General features: G+C 37.9%; 1 protein-coding gene across 6 annotated transcripts in view; it reads left to right on the top strand.

Annotated features, from left to right (window-relative positions):
* fam110b (family with sequence similarity 110 member B) overlaps window positions 1-19,427 on the top strand; it is a 100,559-nt gene that overhangs the window by 65,499 nt on the left and 15,633 nt on the right. For 4 of the 6 annotated variants that reach the window (XM_018095123.2, XM_004915187.4, XM_031903756.1 and 1 more), the window contains one exon: window positions 8,363-8,457. The gene's annotated coding sequence lies outside the window, so the exon portion shown is untranslated. The remainder of the gene's footprint in view (window positions 1-8,362; window positions 8,458-19,427) is intronic. The other 2 variants (XM_012965283.3, XM_002936107.5) reach the window with 1 other exon arrangement.

Genomic DNA, 19,427 nt, shown 5'->3' on the forward strand with positions numbered 1-19,427 from the left:
TCCTGCCAATTATACACGGGCAGTTTATAATGCACTTTGCAGATATGCAAGCTACATTGAGTTTGACAGGTCCACTTGAAAGGTGAATAGGATGCACGGAGAATTATAGCTTCCTTTTAAAGGAAATATGCTGCTTTCATAGCTTGGGCAAACATTGTGCAAGTACTAAAGTCTTATTACATCTGTGTCATCTAATGGCAATGCTCTGCAACATGGAGGGCCTTTTCCCAATAACTTATTCAGTGGAAAATAGAGCCTGTTTAGAATATGGGCTTATCTATTCATCTCAGATTCTTACTGGTTATAACTCTTGTGGGACTCTGGGACAAAGGTCCTGTTCTATGTGCATCTACAGAAAACAGCTTAGCCTGTATGGGAGCTGCCATAGTTCCTAGACTATAAGCAGTTTTCCAAATATATGTAAAGAGAGAGGGAAGTGCAGAGTTTATTGTTCAAGAATATACCTCTTCTTTATATACACATTTTTATGTATTATGCACTTAACTTCATTATATAGGGAAAGCTGACAAACTCCAGAATTGTAAGTAAATTATACCAACTTATAGCCTATATAGAAAGAGGAATTAGTAATAGATATAGGGGGTTATGTATTTACTTCATGAGGTTATTGGGGAGACACTGTGAGTATTGCATTTAGTTCTCAGGACTACAAAAAAAAAAGAAAAAAAGCAGGAAAACTAAGATGATTATTCTCACACAAAATGTACCATCATGTAGGTAAAATGCAGTTTAAAAATGTCTATTTACAGGAATATACATTCATATAAAAGAATAGCCTTATGCGTTTTGAGCCTAAGAATGCACTTAATCATAGAGATCATATGATTAATTGCCCCCTTGCAGACAAAACATGTAAAGCTATTTTTTAAAATGTTGTTTTTGTAAATAAACCTTTTACCTGAACTTGTACCTTGTTCTTTGCTGAAAGTCTGAAACATGTGTATCTGGACCCCACAAAATATTAGTAAGTTTCTTTTTTTCTCATGCTGGTTATTATTTCTTGTCAACCAAGATGTTACATAGTTCCATAATAGTGGAGGTTAAACAGATGCATAACACATACCTGTCCAGTTGTTTAGCTCGTTGTAAACAAATAAATAAAGCTAAAAAAAATATGAGACTTTTATTAGACTTTTTATTTTTGCATTTTCTAAAAAGATGCCCATATCTTCTTTAATCTAATGTATCTGTCAGTATAGCTACTTAAGGGAAAATGCCACAACTTCACAGCTCTCACTGTAAAAGTTTCTGATTTCCTTCATTATGCACAAAGCGCAGAGTATTTCTCTCATGCAGCTATACAATCCACTGAGTGTACTGCAACTGAACAGACTGATTTCACTTCATCCAGTCATCTAATTATGTTTCTCTAAGTCCTGCCAGGTTTGACTCTTGTTAAAGTGCTTTTTGTCTCCCTTATATTCTGTTTAATCATTTTTTTTTTGTTCTGTGCCCTGACCCTAAAGAATAAGGTGGGAGAGTTAACTGCTATCCTATAGATCCTATCCTATAGGAGGATAAATGAATTCACTTTAACAACATGCAGCAGAATGATCCCAGAGCAGGAGATTTTAACCATTCAGCTGTGCACGCTGTGTTGTGGGTTGCACGCTGTGTTGTGGGTTGCACGCTGTGTGAGCCAAATATTTGATGGTTTCTTGATTTTGCCATTAAAATAAAAAATTAAGAAGCTGGTAGTAAAAAGTTCAAGGTGAAGTCAACACAGAAATAATGGGGTTAGCCCTTTGTAATGGAGTAGTGAACTGGATTCACAGGGGGCTTGGTGGAGGTTGCCTCGCACATTGGCAGCCCAAAGGTTTTAGGGTGGAGACACACAGAGCTACTTAGTAGCAGCTACTTGTCATGGCTACTTCAAGCCAGAAAATACCCTGGCATAGACAATACTGAGAAATTCCTCTGCTTAAACACACCCAGAGACAATTATCAGTAAATGATCAGTATTGTCTATTTTTGTAGCCTTGACAAGGCAACTTCGGGTGACTGCAGGACATCGCAGCGACACGTATGCCATCCCACCGGTGATTTACATTCTACATTCCGGATGAGGGATATTTTCTTAATTTGGATCACTGTACCTTAAAGGACAAGTCAAACTAAAATATAATTTTTTGTCTAATAAAAGAAAATATAATTCTAAGCAAATTTGCAATGGTTTTTGACTTGTTTGTATATATAACTGCTGTTATAAGCAGTGTCTGCCTGTCCTTTCTATTCTCTGCCCTAGTGGCTCTGCCATTTGAAACAATGTAACACAGGGCAGCAGACTGACAGACCTGACTTGCTGGAGGAGACTGACCTTTGCAACATTGTTTTGAAAAGTAACAACCAGGAGTTCAGCAAATGCTGCTTTCTATAGCAATTATATTTACAAATCACTTTTAAAGCAATACAAATTTTCAAAAAATTCACATTGGAATGTTGCTTGATATTATGTTTTCTTTTATTAGGCAAAAAAATAATTTTTTGGGTTGATATATCCTTTAATTCTGGTAAAAAGCATTGTAAACATTACATAAACCAAATAGGATTGTTTTGCCTCCAATAAGGATTAATTATATCTTATTTGGGATCAAGTAACAAGGTACTGTTTTATTATTACAAAGTAAAAAAGAAAAAAATGTAAATTATTTTATTAGAATGGAGTCTGTTGGAGATGGACTTCCAGTCATTTGGAACTTTGTGAATAACAGGTTTACGAATAACGGATCCCATACCTGTACTGTTTATGTATTATGAAAAGAAAATGTTTTCTAAATTTAAATTATTTGATTAAAATAGACTGCATGGGGCCTTTTCATAATTTAAAAAAAAATTCTCCAAATAAGGGATCCCATACTTGTACTTTTTTCCCAACTTAAGAAAAATCTGGGACACATTTAGTAAATACACATAGGCAGCACTGATTATAATGTTTCTAATGAAATAAATATATATATATATAGTGACTGGGAATGGGCTAGGGTGGACTACAGTTTGGAAGTATTGGGGTGTTGGAACTTTCCTTGTCCTTTAAAGTATAACTTGGATCTTGTTAAGCCAGCTTCTGGGAGTCCGTGACACTGCACATGCTCAGTGTGGTCTGGGCTGCTGTTACAAAGCTAAGCCTAGGGAAAGTCAGAAAAAAAACAGAACATTAGCAAAAAGAGAGGTTACATCTGTCCAAATAGATCATGCTAAATAGCACTTTATTAAATACATTTTTATGTAGGATCTACTGATTTCTATTCTAAACATAAGGCCTTTCTAGTTATGGGGCCGCACTTTTAACCCTTTCCTTCTCCTTTAAAGCTGCCTGAAATGTAAATCTGCTACTGGGGGCAGTTAAGTTCTTCACTGCTAAAGAGTTGTGGCTAGTAAGCTAAAGGTGTAGCATTTTAAACCTAATTTGTTGCTGATGTTAAGTTCATTGTTAAATGAAATGCAATCATTGTCGTATATCTTTAAAGAATAAATCCAGTAGAAGAAAAATTGAGAAATGATATGTAGCTCAATGCAAGGACAACCATCTGTGTGTGACAGCCTGTACGGCAGCATAGCATTGTTTTCTCCCTATCTCGGCTTATCTAAACATTCTAAAAATCAGGTGCTGCTTTGTTTGTGGCATTACAGAGAATCCATACATTAACATAACCTTCTTGTGCATCAGATAGCTATCCAGTCTGGAAAGTGAACATCCCTCAGATCACTCTGATCTACAGCCCTTGCACAACTATCAATTAGAATTTAAACAAATTGACTATGGAAGAGCTGTAATCATAATGGATACCTAGGGGCAGATTTGCTAAGACACGAACGCTCTGAGCGTATTTTCGGCAAATTTTTAGTCGCTTGCGCTACTTTTTCGACGGCCGCGCAATTTTTTAGTAGACTTGCGCGAAAAAATCGGAAAGGTTTACCCGCTGTTTACAACCGTTCGGTACGAAGATTTTGTGACTTTCTGATCGCCAATATGATATTTTCGTGACTAATACCATTTTTTCGTAAGCATTTTCGTGATATTTGCGATCTTCAGAAATTTTCGTCCAATCCAAATTTATCTCATTCGGGATTCGAACTTGTGACTTCATGAATCTGCCCCCTATTGTATTCTGTATTACAATTTTAATCTGAGATATTATTATGCTTATAAGTGTATTTGTTGTGTCTTTTTTTTACTTTACTAAAGAACTGTGATTAGTGATCAACTTAAGCACTCACATTTTATTGGATTTTGTTACTGTATGCTGGATGCACCATTAACTAACTACTTAATACATTTTTAAATGTATAAGTAATTGTAAGAAAGAAATAATAATACTTATGCAGATACAGATTTATTGCTAAAAGGCCTCTGCAGTTTATAGGATCCCTTATCCAGAAACTTGTTATCCAGAAAGCTCCGTATTATAGGAAGGTAGATTTTAGGTATGGAGAACACTTACTGAAAAACACCAGGTGACAAGCATTCTGGATAACAGGTTCCATACCTGTACCAGCAACTGTTCTCTTTAAAGCAAAGCACATTAAAGACAAATTACACTGCTACTGAGCTGATTTGCTGTGTATCCAAATCTTTTCCTGCTGCAGATATTTTGCATGAGCCAAAGTAATGACCTAGCACCTAAATTGCAATGTGCGAGTGATATTGTCCTGTGTGACCTCCCTCATTTGCACACAGTCTCCAGAGTAGAGCATGTTGTGCTGTATGAATATCGGACGTCTGATCCTGAGCGAGGGAAATAATCGAAATTTAGTTTGTGAAGGCCCTTCCGTTACAAGATACAATGACTCTTGCAAGGTATGAACACAAACATGCCGGCCAGATATCAGTTACCCCCTCTAGGTGCGCAGCTGCTTCAGGAGCGTTCTTCCACTCTTTATGCTTTTATTTCACTGTTGACAGCAAAGTAAACAATATGATTGTGGAAGCATTTGGCCTGTAGAACAAATATTGATGTTACATGTGACCTACATCAGTAAAATGCTTGTATTATTATTGTCCTTCATAAAAACGTTATCATCTAATATTGACATTTGTATCTTATTGTTTTAACACACTATAGAAGTAGTGGCAGATATAGAAGTGGCAGATTTTTCTGAGCCTTGTACTAACAAATATCATGTCAACATGCCAAAGCTTGGAATTCCTAGCTTTAAGTATGATCATGTGACAAGCAACAGCCTGCCCAGCACTGCCTTTATTATCCCACCATTGAACGGTGGGGGTGCCCTGTAGCCAATGGGAACATTAAACAACCTTAAGGGCTATGCATTTATTGTAATGTTGAGAACTAGATTTAGTTGTAAATAAACTGCAGTTATAGATAAGGGAGTACAAATAGAATCCATGGATATATCTGCTGCAGAATAACAGCAACTCACTAGGAGCATGCCATCTGAGCAGCTATGGCCAACTTAAAAAGATAAAAAGAATTGGATGAACATGAAAAGCATTGTACAAACTGGGGTCTTGGCTACTACATTGCCATTCTTGCACTACTGCATGTAAATGCAAAGGACAAACAGATAACCGATACCGCAATTACATCTCACAGCTTTTTGTAGCAGTTTGTAATTAATATGTATTGAAAAGTTGCTTAGAATAAAATTTGTACAACCTCGACTTATCATTACACAAGCTTCCTGCCCTCTTTTTCCTTAAATCTGGTGTTACCAGATCCCTTGAAAATTCAGGGACACGTATAAAATAAACGCATGTTGCAGGGCTGCACCCCTTGCAGTTAAATTAAATTGTAATTGGTGCAGCCCTCTGAGCTGGAGTTTCTGAATTTTCCAGGGATCTCCTGGGTTGTAAATTAAAAACAAATACAGTTTTCAGTTGCAATCTTCTTTATAAATGACTTTAAACACATTGACATTTTTTAAATGTAAATTTGCTGAGAATATATTCTTCAGTAGCCAAATTTTATTTTTGTGTCCACATCCCTCCCTTTAATTTGATATTAAATAGTAAATCTTAGGGGGCAATTTATAAAAATTGGAGTTTGTGTTTTTTTCACGGGTTGAGAAGAAACGCAGCAAAAAAAATATGAACACAAATATACTTGAAAATATTCTTAAGAACCACAAATAGTTGGTATTTATTAAAGAACAACTTTATTTATTTTCCCAGATTATTGAAGCCTTCAAGATTTTTAGCCTTATTGAAAATGAAAGGAACAATGTGATTCTTGCCAGCGTGTGACTTTTTTCTTTTTTAAACAAAATGTGTGCAGGAATATTCTGACTTTTTTTAAAGGGGTTGTTCACCTTTGATTTAACTTATAGTATAATGTAGAGCATATTTGTCAAACACAAGGCCCGGGGGCCAAATCCGGCCCACCTGGCTGTTTTATGTGGCCCTTGGTGAGTGTGTCTGACCATCCAGCCTGATCAATTTCCATTTTCCTCCCATAGTAACTAAGACTAAGGGGTATATTTATCATGCTGTGTAAAAAGTGGAGTGAAGCATTACCAGTAATGTTGCCCAAGGCATCCAATCAGTAATCAGATTTCAACAGTAGCAAAGCATCTATTGGCTGCTATGAGCAACATCAACTGTAATGTCTTACTCCACTTTTTACACATTGTGATAAATATACCCCTTAGTATCTTACTAAGTATGTTAATAAAAAAGTATATTAATAAAAAAATTTGGCCCGCGACTTAGCCTGTGTGTTAGATTTCGGCCCCCTTATGTGAGTTTGACACCCATGATGTAGAGAGTGCTATTCTGAGAGAATTTGCAATTGGTCTTCATTTTTTATTTGTAGTTTTTGTTTTAAGTTATTTTACTTTTTATTATGCAGCCCTTCAGTTTGTAAGTTCAAGGAAAAGGAAAGGCTAAGTCACTGGGAGTGGTTTGAGAGAGTGACTGATATATGAACAGGAGAGGGGCTGAATAGAAAGATACCTGATAAAAAGTAATAATAAAACTGTAGCCTCACAGAGCAATAGGTTTTTGGCTGCCGGGGTCAGTGACCCCCATTTGAAATCTGGAAAGCGTCAGAAGAAGTAGGCAAATAATTAAAAATATGATACAAAATAAAAAATGAAGACCAGTTGAAAAGGTGCTCAGAATTGGCCATTCTATAACATATTAAATGAATAGCTCTTTAAATGAGCTAGCATTCAAAAAGAAAAGTCACGAGTTTTGTTGGGGTTATTTTTTTCATGTTCATGGTTTTTTTTCCCCACAAACTCAAATTTTAATAAATCTGCCCCTTAGTGTTCCCTGCCTATTCATTCTTATAGTTTGCTAGTTTCTCAAGGGAAGTGCTATCTAAATGTATAGCAAATTCCAAAATATTCAAATATTCAACATGTTTATGACTATGCCTATATTAAATATCATACAAAGAATGATGTCAAGCATTTGTGGAGTCTTGGGGCCATGAAATTCCTGTGCAGGGCCACCAGTTCTAATCTTACTGTATAGAATGAACTACCTTGTTGCTTTCCCTGACACCCAGATATGTGGGCCCTCATGTCATTATATGATTGACAATGTCATTATTCGTTCCAGGGGGGAATTTTTATCAGTGTTTTGCAGGGAGGAAAGAAACTGTAGGTAAGGGTAGGAGTGCATGGCAGACTCTCTATGCGTTACATTGACTTGGGAAGAATGCTGCATTTGCTCGGTCCCTTTACTGGACCTCAATGATAAACTCCATCTGGAAGGTTTTTGGCCACTTTGATAAAGAGGCTCCTTCTCCCACACATCCTTTGTGCTTTCTCCCCCTTCGCAGAGATTATTCCCCACTCTGTGTATTCCTCTTTTCCCAAGGCAGTGATATTTAACACCAGAATTTGGTGGCTCTAAGAATTAATAGTGCTGTTTGCAAGATTAATTCCTATCAGATAACACTTTCTTTTGTAGCAAATTAGGGCCCCTGGCATAACTGGAAAAGTGTTTTGGGGTTGTGAGAATATATTTAAAGGTTACATAGGCACAGAAAAATGTAAGCACGGGAAAAGAATACCCTTTGGTCATTACTTCATCTGTCTTCTCCTATGGAAGTCTGCTGAAACAAAACCCTTCCACACTGTGCAAGATTTGTATTCATAGAAGTCCAGGGTATGGAATCTATTATTCAGATTGCATGAGACACGAGGACTCATTTACTTCCGCAAGTGCAGTGCAGTCCGCATTGCAGTTTCAAGTGGACAATGTCTTTGGCGCAGTTGTGCTGCTCCTACCTCAGTTGCATCCAATTCGCCAAAATTATCACAACTCTGTGCGCATTTGTGGGAGAATAGCCAAAACATGCCTGTGATTGTGTTGTGTTCCTTAAAAACTCTACCGACTGTACATTGAGAAATTCCTTTCCTTCTTTTTTAGATGCCTGATGCCTTGAAGAACAGATTGAAACGCGGGGAAGCCTTTGTGCACCTTAAGAATCCCCGATCATGATCCTCGTTCTTGGTAAGAAATTGGTAAGAAATTTAGATATTTCTCTAATATAAATTTGATAATGAGGAAAGCCTACCTTTCACATCTGGTACAGCATGGGAACTATTGTTAAACTGAAAGCTCAGAAAGTGTTCTGTTGCCATCTCCAAAAGTATCCTAATTAAACTAAATAATTTTTTTTTTTTTTTATGAAAGTGCAGTAACCTATAGCAACCAATCGGCAGGTTGCTTTTTCTGGCCACTTGTTTAAAAGCAAACATCTTATTTGTAGTTACAGGTTGCTACACCTAGGAAAACATAGTGCCTCTATTCAAAGAGGCTTAACGTGACCACATATGCGCAATTACTCAGTTTAATTCCAATCCATAATGAACCTTATGTGTCGGACCCACTGCAGATTAAGGGCTGTGACAGACGGGGAGGTGCGAGACAAATCTCCCCGATATGCCATCCCACCAGCTAGAATGGAAATCGCTGGTGGGATGGCATATGCGGCACCAAAATTGACGAAGTTTCCTCCCAAGGCAACTTTGCCGATTTCGGCAAATCGCCGCAGCGCATATGCCATCCCACAGCCCCAGCCGTCTGTCACAGCCCTAATAGTCAGTCAGGCTGATTGTTATGAGTGCAGAGTCAAGACTTCATTGTTGCAGTACCTGTATGGCATGTCTTATCTGGAATGCAACCTACTCTTGCAATAATTATATATTAATAGTTATGGATATTAGAAGTGTTCTATAGGTCTGTGATGGAAAAAAAAACATTGATGGCCAGTGTCCTTGGCTTCAGCCCACTGGGAGATCCTTTAGTACCATGAAGTCAAGGCTTACCCTGTTCACATATGTGCATTTGAATTGTGGAGTGTTGCATTTTCCCATTTAGTTTTACTCTGTTTGCATTTGGCATTGATCTATTTTTGGATTGGAACCAGTAAGTAACCAACAAATATAAATTCTCTAGAAATACATTTTTATTGCATGTGTAAGAATTCATGCATGGGCACAACATCACTTGTCTTTAAAAAACAACACTTTATAAAAAAAAATTTTTTATCCATAATTAAGTTCATAATTTCCTATGGCAGTAGGTGCTTAGAGTTCATCACACCCCTTTGAAATATTTTGTTCTTTTAATGTATATTCCTTGGTAATGCTTTAATGTTGCAGTTCTGCCTTTAAAGGAAACATTTACTTAATTCAATAGGTGAGAGAAATATTTGAAGGGGTTCTGTAAACACCTTTACTAAAACCTCTATGCTTTCACCCCTTCTTCATTCCCAGGATAGTGGGGGGGGGGGGCGGGGTGTAGGCTGTGCTGTATCATTTAAGAGGCACAAAACAACCCTCCATATATTTGCATTTGTACCCATGGAGGGCAAAGTGGCATTTGTTGTTTTTGGGACAGTGTCACTATTTGGAATACTGTATTTGTCCCAAGGCTTTTAGTAAAGGGAAACTATACCCCTTTTTTTTTTTTTAAAAAAAAAAAAAGGTCCATATACACTATCTGGGCCTCCAAAAATGAGTGGTTGGGGTACTGGTCCCATCATACAGGCAGACTATGATGTGTTTATAGTGTTTATGCAATTTTTTTTGCATAAGCCCAGCTGAATGAGCTCTTATTTACAGTGGAGGAAATAATTATTTGACCCCTCACTGATTTTGTAAGTTTGTCCAATGACAAAGAAATGAAAAGTCTCAGAACAGTATCATTTCAATGGTAGGTTTATTTTAACAGTGGCAGATAGCACATCAAAAGGAAAATCGAAAAAATAACTTTAAATAAAAGATAGCAACTGATTTGGGTATATTTACCCACCTTACAGTGCACGTGTCTGTACATGTATGCACTGTAGCAAGGCTGTACAACAGATGAAACATATTATTTTATATTCTTATCTGAAACGGCTATCAGCCTGGAGGGCAAAACTTGCACTTTTCCTCATAGCAGGGTTTGTCAGCTATGCAGACAAGACACAAAGGCCTGACAGATTTAGAATTAATTTGGCTCACAATCTCTCTTGTGTTTTTTTTACAGCCAGATAATAACATTCTTTGCTTTATTATGTTGTTGGCAATAATGCCTTTGTCCCCATGAGTTAGTATTTATTTCTTTATTCCTGTTAGGGGGTAGGGTTACCAGCAACTTCCTTCAAAGAACTAGTAATACTACAATTTTTGCATGTTTTCTATTTAGCATACCTTGCTTTCAGTATATAAGATTTTATGTCCCTAGAGTTCAGTTGAACACACTGGACCACCACACTCAACAGCACAGTAAAATATACAGGAGATTGGCCAATTTGTCACATACTGTACAGGATCAGCATGTATATGGGTGGCCTTTAAGGCTGTGGCAGATGGGGAGACTAGTTGCCTGCGACAAATCTCCCTTGTTGCGGGCGACTAATCTCCCCGAAATACCATCCCACCGGCGAGTATGTAAATCGCCGGTGGGATGGCCTACGCGGCTCCACGATTTCCCTGAAATCGCGGAAGTTTCCTCTCAAGAAAACTTCAAAAAGTATGAATAAATACCATTTTTATATACTGAAATCCAGTTGCAAAATAGTTTTTCTCTTTCTGCATCATTTGAAATCCTGGCAGGGGAGGAGGGACTAAAACACAGATGTTACAAATAGTAACAACTACTCCACAACTTATAGACAGCATGCAGAAACTATATAACCCACAATCCATTGCACTATGATGTTCCTTTCTTTATTTGCATCATGTGTGCAGGGTATTGTGGGGTTTGGAAGATGCAGGCTGAAGACAGTTGATAACTGTCTGAAAGTAGCCAGTCAGGTCAGCAGGAGAACAGGGGGCCAGGCTTAGGTAATTGTTCCAAACCATATTGTTACATTAAAAATCATGAAAAGGCTGCATATTTTTAATTGATGAATATTGCACAGTTGCTTGAAATTATGTTTTGCTTTAAAAAAAAAAAAAAACAAAGTGGTTTTTGGTGGAGTTCCCCTTTAAGAAGTCACATAATATGGATTTATTTATTGGAAGTTGTAGTGTAACCACAGTTGGGAAACAGCATGCTGGATATCTATGATTTGTATATTTCCCTCTCTTTCTGCTTCCTGCATCTTAATTACCTGAAAAAAATCTATATCTGTCTTTGCATTTTGTTTCAAATAAAGCAGATTTTTTTTTAAATCCTCCTGTTTTTTCAGAATATAAAAAAACAATGAAAGATTAAACATTGCTTTAGCGTTTTGTTTAAAAACGGTTCCCTTCAGGAAAGCAGCTTTGCGAGTATATTGTGTAAGCGGAGAAAGGCTTAAAGCAAATACACTGTAGGGAAAATGTTCTAACCTGGTGAGGGGAACCCAACCTTTCTTTGCTTATGAAAAATACATAATTCAGCAGCTTCATAGATTTTCTGCTGAGTTGGTTACTAAGCAATTTTTGCAGGTCTCGGGTTGAAAAGCACGGAGGGCGTAGTAATGCTACCATGAGCACTTCTATCCTGTCCTCTGTCTTTTTTCTTCCTTTCTTTTAATGTGTGTGGATGTTTCAATTTTTTTAATCCCAAATCCCAAAAATTCCTTCCTACCTTCTGAGATATCTTGCGACTAAATTTGAATACTGATCCATCTACAAACATTAGGTATAAATGTTTGGTAATATTTATGCTGGAGGACTTCCTTAGCTATAAAGGTTAATGATGTATTCAGATTATGTCCTTTAATTTTATAGGATTTCTTTCTGACATACACACTAGCCTTTGGAAATATATTCTAGGTGCAATGTATTACTGGATGTAGCAAACTCACACAGGGATTGTACTCAAAATCTCACTTGCAAATGTGTATTTGTGTTCTGAATCCTACACTAAAGTTTAATGCAAAGAACAAGGGGTCCTCTTAAAATTTCCACCTTTCGACTGGGGGAACTCAGGTGGGGGCCGTGACATCACAGGGCAGATGACGTCTGAGGAGTGGTCAATGACGTCAGGGCAATCAGCAATTGGCCCATTGCCACTGTCAATCTAAGAGAGTTGACAGGTCAAAACTCCCTGCCCCGTTTTCCAAATTAGGGAAACCAGGCAGGGAGTTTTAAACCGGAACCAGGCAGGTGGCAACCCTAGGCCCTCTGCACTAACCCATTATCAAAATATATAGGATATTAAGACATCCTGTGCATTCAGCTACTAAAAATGTCCTCTCCTTAAACAACCAAGATTGTTTGTCCAAATACCCTGGAATATATTCAAGATGGCCAACTAGATGAAAGTCATCCCTGGGTTGGCCAGTCCTACAGTCACTTTTATCTGATTTAAGAATTCTACTGCTTCATTATACATTTTATACAGGGACTGATTTTTACCTGCAAATTACTTGCTTTCAAGGTTAAAACCTCCAAATGGTTGCCCATTTTATAGGCCACCACTGGGATCACCTCACTGTAGCTGGGAGGAATGAGCCAAATTTTGAACCGAATTGTGGATTTTAATGAGCATCATAGCATGGCGTTGTCATACTGATTTCCTATAAAGGCATATACTGGCTACCCTAACTCTGTAAAAGCTTATTGTACCAACAGTACAGTACAGTGCTGGTCTCATTTAGAAATCAAAAAGAACAGCAGGGAGGCTAAAAAAGCTAATTCTCCAGGACAGCTAAGGTTACCATACCATGCTTTTAATGCCAGACATATATGGATTTATTATGTTTCTTTTGACGGTCATACAGCCCAGTTACATTTTCCATTGATTTATCATAGCTAAAACTACTTAGCTGATGGAGCAGGGCCTATTTAATTGGGTTTATGAGGAAAGGGCTAGAGAGCACTGAGTAGAATAAATTGATGCAGTGGCACAGAGTCTTGATGGAGCACTGCATGCACAGAGTTAATGTTTTTGAGTTCTGGCTGTTGGCTTTATCTGAAAGATCACACTGTTGGGGATAACCTGTAATGTACGCAGTGGGTTTACTAGTCATTTTTCCCAACAGAAAGCCTGTCTGTATTCCTGATCCAGTTATTCCTTGGTTAGATTTCGCCTTCTGACTGTGAAATGCGGTAAACAGGATAATCCTAAAATAAAGTTCCTGTGACTCATGGAGGGAACATAATGAGTATAATTGTACATTACTTTCTGGAAAGCCTCCGTTATGTAAACTAACAGCACTAGGGCTGCGTTTCACTAGAATTTCCTCTCAAAATAAACATATTAAGAAGGGAAGGGTGGGCCTCATAAATTTTCTTTTATAGATATAACTGTAAAATGGCTATAAGAAGCTAATGAATGATGAATGAGCTATCCATCAATATAATGGATGTTCTGACTCAAAGCTTCAAAATTCTGGCAATGTGTACTTGGTGCCCAATCAGGGCCTCTTACACATCACACTTGGTAAATATAAAGTGATTAATGCTAACTACTACATGTATAAGGACTAGCATTAACAGACTTGTAAACGCTCCCAGATTTTTTTGGTTGTTACCCTGATTTAATCTCCTTACAGCATACGCCATTTGCACCTAAATTAGCTTGTCCCAGCCATTAAAAAGGCAAAGAAGTAGCACCCAAAATGATCCTGAGATGCAGTTTAATTAGGGAACATGATTGTGGTGTGTGACCTGGGCGGAACCACGGTGTGGCTTGGGTGGACCAAGGAAGGAGTAGCTGTGACCAAAACTTAATCTGATCTCTTTAGATCATGGTTGGCCTTTCTGTTAAATGGTATATTGCTGTATACCAAAGGTAATCCCTCAAACCCTCTTTATGAAGGGAACCTTGCTTTGGACAAAATGTGATTTGATCTTATATTACATGGAGTTTTTAGGGCTTATAGCATTTTGTTAACCATAACTCTTGAGGCAGGTACCAGCTGCCTAAAATTACCCCCCCCCCCCCCCATTCATTTCTATGCCAGTCCCTGCTGCAGTCACTTGCTTGCCAGGAGATTCCATAAGCACTTGTGAAGAGGGGGGAGAGCAATTTTGAGTATTTTGCTCTTGCCTCAATCTATGCCTAATGTATAAAGGAGATTGATTATATAACTGTGCTTCTTCACTCCTTTGAATCAAAGGGCAGGGTGAAATGTTTATAGGCCAATATTGGAATAACTGTCAAAGCAAGATTTAGTTTCCTATTGGTGATCCATCTGAATAAATAATTCTAATGGGATTCTAATGAATACAAAATCTTAACATTTTAAGATACTCGGTATTTAATGCATAAATCTCGATTTGATTTCAAAGGTATTAAAGTGTTACAGGGTGATACAGTGAAATGGTGAAACCTTTTATGTGCTAATTAGGGTAAGGCCCTGCGGGGTAGATAGTCAGCCTGCAGACACACATGTTGGCAGATATCAGCTGCATGTACCTGCTTCCAGGTGCAGGCACAACTAGAAGATTTTTTAAGTGCATGGGTGGATTGTCAGCCTGCTCTTATACACTGGCTCACAGTCTGCCCTTGCCCTTAAAGAGATACTAACACCAGAATTTAAACCTTTTTTTACATCTATCATAACATTGTCTTTGCATTCTTTTTATAATTTGGCCTTAAAAATATTTGCCCGATGCTTTTACATCACTATCTGATTCCCCATTTTTCTCTATGAGGGGGCTGCCATATTTGTGCTGCAGGAGGCCATTATCATTAGAAGCTATAACGGAAAGTCAGAAGGGACAGTCAGGTCTGAAAAATGGTCAGGTTTAGTGACTTTAAGTAACAATTACTTATAAAAGCAGTCCTATCAGCAAAAAACGTTTTATGTAGATGAATATTTTAAAAATGTTTTCATGTCAGCATCACTTTAAGGCGATAAGCTCAGCAAGCTTTACTTGCAATGGAGATGTGGGTGTATTACAAATGCCCTAGTTAGCTTTTTATCTTACCTGGAATGTGGAATGTAACATGGCCTGATCTTAAACTTGTCAATTCTCCTTTAGCTGTCTCAGCAGTGTTTGAGTATGCATAGACAGACTGCAACAGAAATGGGCCAAAGGAGCATTGAGCTTTGCTGAATCACATGTCTGTATAGAATATGTCTCGTGTATCAGGAAATCACACAAGATTCAGCCTGCAAGGAAAGCTTTAGTCACTGCTAGCTCACTTGTTGTCAGACTGCCACACAAAAGGCATAGGGGCCTAAGGGTTTTTTTTTTTATATAAAAAGAATGTTCATTAAATATACAAATTTGAACAGCCACTGCCATTTCATAAATTTTTCCAATTGATCTTCATGTAGATATATACAACTGCAGCTGCTCTACGCTCTTGCACCCTCCTACTTGTGACAAGATTGTAAGCTCTTTTGGGCAGGGCCCTCTTCACCTCTTGTATCGGTAATTGATTGCTTTATATGTTACTCTGTATGTCCAATGTATAAAACCCACTTATTGTACAGCGCTGCGGAATATGTTGGCGCTTTATAAATAACACACCCTGCCCCAAAATAAGAACATTCTGTCAATGAGGGCTCAGAAAACCCAGCAGGACAGCGCATCGGAGAAAGTGCATGGCCGTTAAAGAGCGGCTTTGGATGAAGGTACCTTGAAAATGTTTCATTTTTTAAAATTAAGATAAATTAGAAAACTGTTTGTAATGGCACTGGTTGTTCAAATTCAGCCATTTCCCCAAAGAAAACATCCCCTTTCATTTTTTTAATAGCTGCTGACATGCTTTCTATGCAACCCTCTCCCCAGGAAGGGGCTCTGCATTCCATAGTGGAGGTGCACAGGTTTTCTTAAAGAAAATGGACTTCCAGCTCCAGAATTCATCACCTCACAATGGGGAAACATGAGTACCAGGTTGACTAGGTAAACCTAAGGGGTGTAGAAAAATGGTTCCTATAGACTAACAACTTCTTAGCAAATTGTAGCGGGCACATTTGCAGGGAGGAAGCATGGCACAAGAAAAATATCTTCCATGAATCTGACAATGCCATCTCATAGACCTTAAGGTCTAAGAAATTGAATTCTAGAAATATATATATACAACTGAGCATTTTACCTCACAGTACAACTGCGCTGTCAAATGAGGTTGAGCAGTGGGGATGTGTTTACAGAGGAGACAAATTCTATTTACCTTTACTTAAATTCACCCATCTCATTTCCTCCCTCTAAAATAATAAGGAAAAAAAAGTCACTTGTCTGGGTGCCAACTATGTGCAATGAGTTCCCTTAGTTAATGCAGTTTCCATGGAAACGCACTGCTTGGAAATCCCTCCAGGCAGGTTACAAGGAAATTAACTCTATAGTGTGCACTAAATAACATGAAAGCCCACACTATATATATTTGTCCTCATTTCCCTTGGAAATCTGTCAAGGCACAGAAGTATTTCTTAGCGGTGTTTTAATTGCAGACAAGCCAAGTTATTTGGTTCAAGGTGCTGGAAAGATTCATCTATTGAGAATATTTAGGAGCAGTTTGACTTCATGTGTTATCTATTACCCTTCCCTGGCATAATGAAAAGGCATTAATAATGGTTTGATGTCCCTCAGGTGCCTGAAATGACATTAACATATTCTCTTATACCATTGGAACTTCATGTACAAATAAATGTGTGATGCTACTTTGCTAATGTTTTAGACAGATCTACATTTGTGGAAGGTTTTTGTAAACTCAGAGGATATGTTAATTTTTCTGCCTCTCTATAGTTCCCTCCAAGTGACACATTCTCTGATGGGTGGAATATTTCTTGGAAAACTTTTAACTCTTTATACATAGGTACAGGTATGGGATCCCTTATGGAAACCAGAAAGTTCTGAATTACGGAAAGGCCATCTCCCGTAGACTCCATTATAAGCAAATAATTCTAATTTTTGAAAATGATTTCCTTTTTCTCTGTAGTAATAAATCCCAGCTAAGATATAATTAATCCTTATTGGAGGCAAAGCAATCGTATTAGGTTTATTCAATATTTAAATGATTTTTAGCAGTCTTGAGTTCTGAAGATCCAAATTACGGAAAGATCCCTTATCCGGAAAACCCCCGGTCCCGAGTATTCTGGATAACAGGTCCCATACCTGTACTTTTTTTTTTTAAATGATTTCTGCATAATATTGCTATTTTGTGTGACATATGCTACAGAGTTTCTTCACATTTACACATGTGTATCTGTGTGTGTGCTTGCACACATGCACTTGTTTAGATTCAGGCCATGTCATTTAAGTACAGATCAGTCTATGTCAAGTCTCTCTGCGTGGCTGGCTAAATTTGGTTAAGGGTCGCTTGTTTGACGATCTTGCAGATCCTTACAAGTATGGCCAGCTTCATACCAAATCTATGCATCCATAAAATTTATATGCTCAAACAATGTAGGTCAGTTTAGTAAGAGTCTTTAATAATAATATGGTATGAACTGTCTGTTGGTTAAGTATTCATTCTGGGGGTATAGTTTCCCTTTAACCTGCAACCATCTCTCTCCTAAGCAATGGGTCCAGGATGAAATCATTCGATCAGGCGGATGCTGTAAGTTGTAGTTAAACAGCTGGAGATTGCAGTTAAGGAGCAATTTTGAGATATAAAGCAAGTCAACTGGCAGCAATACCAATAGTCTTTAGTACAATGGTATATTCAGGCATTTTACTGCCATTACCATTATAGAAAGTGTATCTGGTGCCATGCTCACTATACATTGACAGTCTCTTCTTGGAACATAGACAAATCTTGAAAGCACAACAGTTTTATATCTGCATTCAGCTGCTGTTGTGAGTGTCCCCAGTAAATGAGAGCCCCAGGGTTTGCTCCTACTCAGACCTTCCCCTTGGCAGCTCTGCCTGAAGCCCCCATCCTAAATTATTAACTGCAACTGATTCATATCCTAATTGTTGCAAATGTTTGGACTTGGACTTGGATGGATGTGTTACATGCTTACCTGAGCGCTTCCCAGAAACAGCACCATGTACAAAAGACCCAGACTGAATATTTTATCCTCTCAAATGCAACAGAAAACTATTCTCCTCACTTAGTAGATTTTTAGTAGTCTAATTGGTCTCTCTCCTTGCTAATCTGCTTTTCTAACCTCAAAGTTTGCAATGTCAACCTATGGCATAGCTGCACTTTAATATGATTTACTACCTGCAGCAAATTAGTTTCCTTTCTGTTGATGCTTAGGTTGTAACCACGCTGGGACCATGTTTTAAATGAAATGCATATTTTCATGTTCCATTAGTAAACCATAAACCAGAAATGCCACAGCCTGGGGCTCACCTGTCATTGATTTACACTCTGCACTAATTCCGGCAACTTGGGAAACTTTACTTGTGACTTTCGCCATGCAACAGTCTGGAATGGCTGACTAATGTTTATTCTCTGTGAGGGCATGGGCAGTCTTCACCCGTATGAGCTAATTAAATGGAGGTTTCCCTTTCATAAACGCTGCTGTGTTTATTTTTTCATGCAATATAATATGTTGTGGGATGAAAGGAATCCTGCAGACTCAGGGTATAACTTGCTGAATATACTGAACAATGGCTGCAGTAATGATGCCGTGCAAAGCAATAGAATGGATCTGCCATCATGCCCTGCAGACCTGGTACCCTCCCAGCTGACTTACCAAATGACCTCTTATTGAGTCTGTGTGTGTGACTATACAGACATACTCAGCATTATAGAATATGGAATCTATTTATCTATCATTTACAATACCCACTCTAATAATGCTAGGCAGGTCCTGTAAATCTACATTTAGATTGATGTCATAAACCCCAATGTGGTTTATTTTAGATTTTCGTTTAGGGCCATGGCATACTTTCTTGCAACATAGGCATGTTTAACAAGCTACTTTCTCTGATTCATTCAGCCTAAATCATCGGATAATAAGCTGAGAAAGTCACTGATACATCACCTCACTAATAATGTTGGCAGCAGCCACAGATCATTATACATATAATTAGCACTGTGAACCATCATTCTTTGGGGAGTGATACTTTCTTGCAGCAATATTTAATAAGGTACTTGCACTTTGTGATTACATGTGATCCAATTCGGCCAGTCGTGTCAAAGTTGACATATGGGATACCTC

The sequence above is a fragment of the Xenopus tropicalis genome, chromosome 6 (genome assembly GCF_000004195.4).
Source record: "Xenopus tropicalis strain Nigerian chromosome 6, UCB_Xtro_10.0, whole genome shotgun sequence".
Taxonomy (NCBI): domain Eukaryota; kingdom Metazoa; phylum Chordata; class Amphibia; order Anura; family Pipidae; genus Xenopus; species Xenopus tropicalis.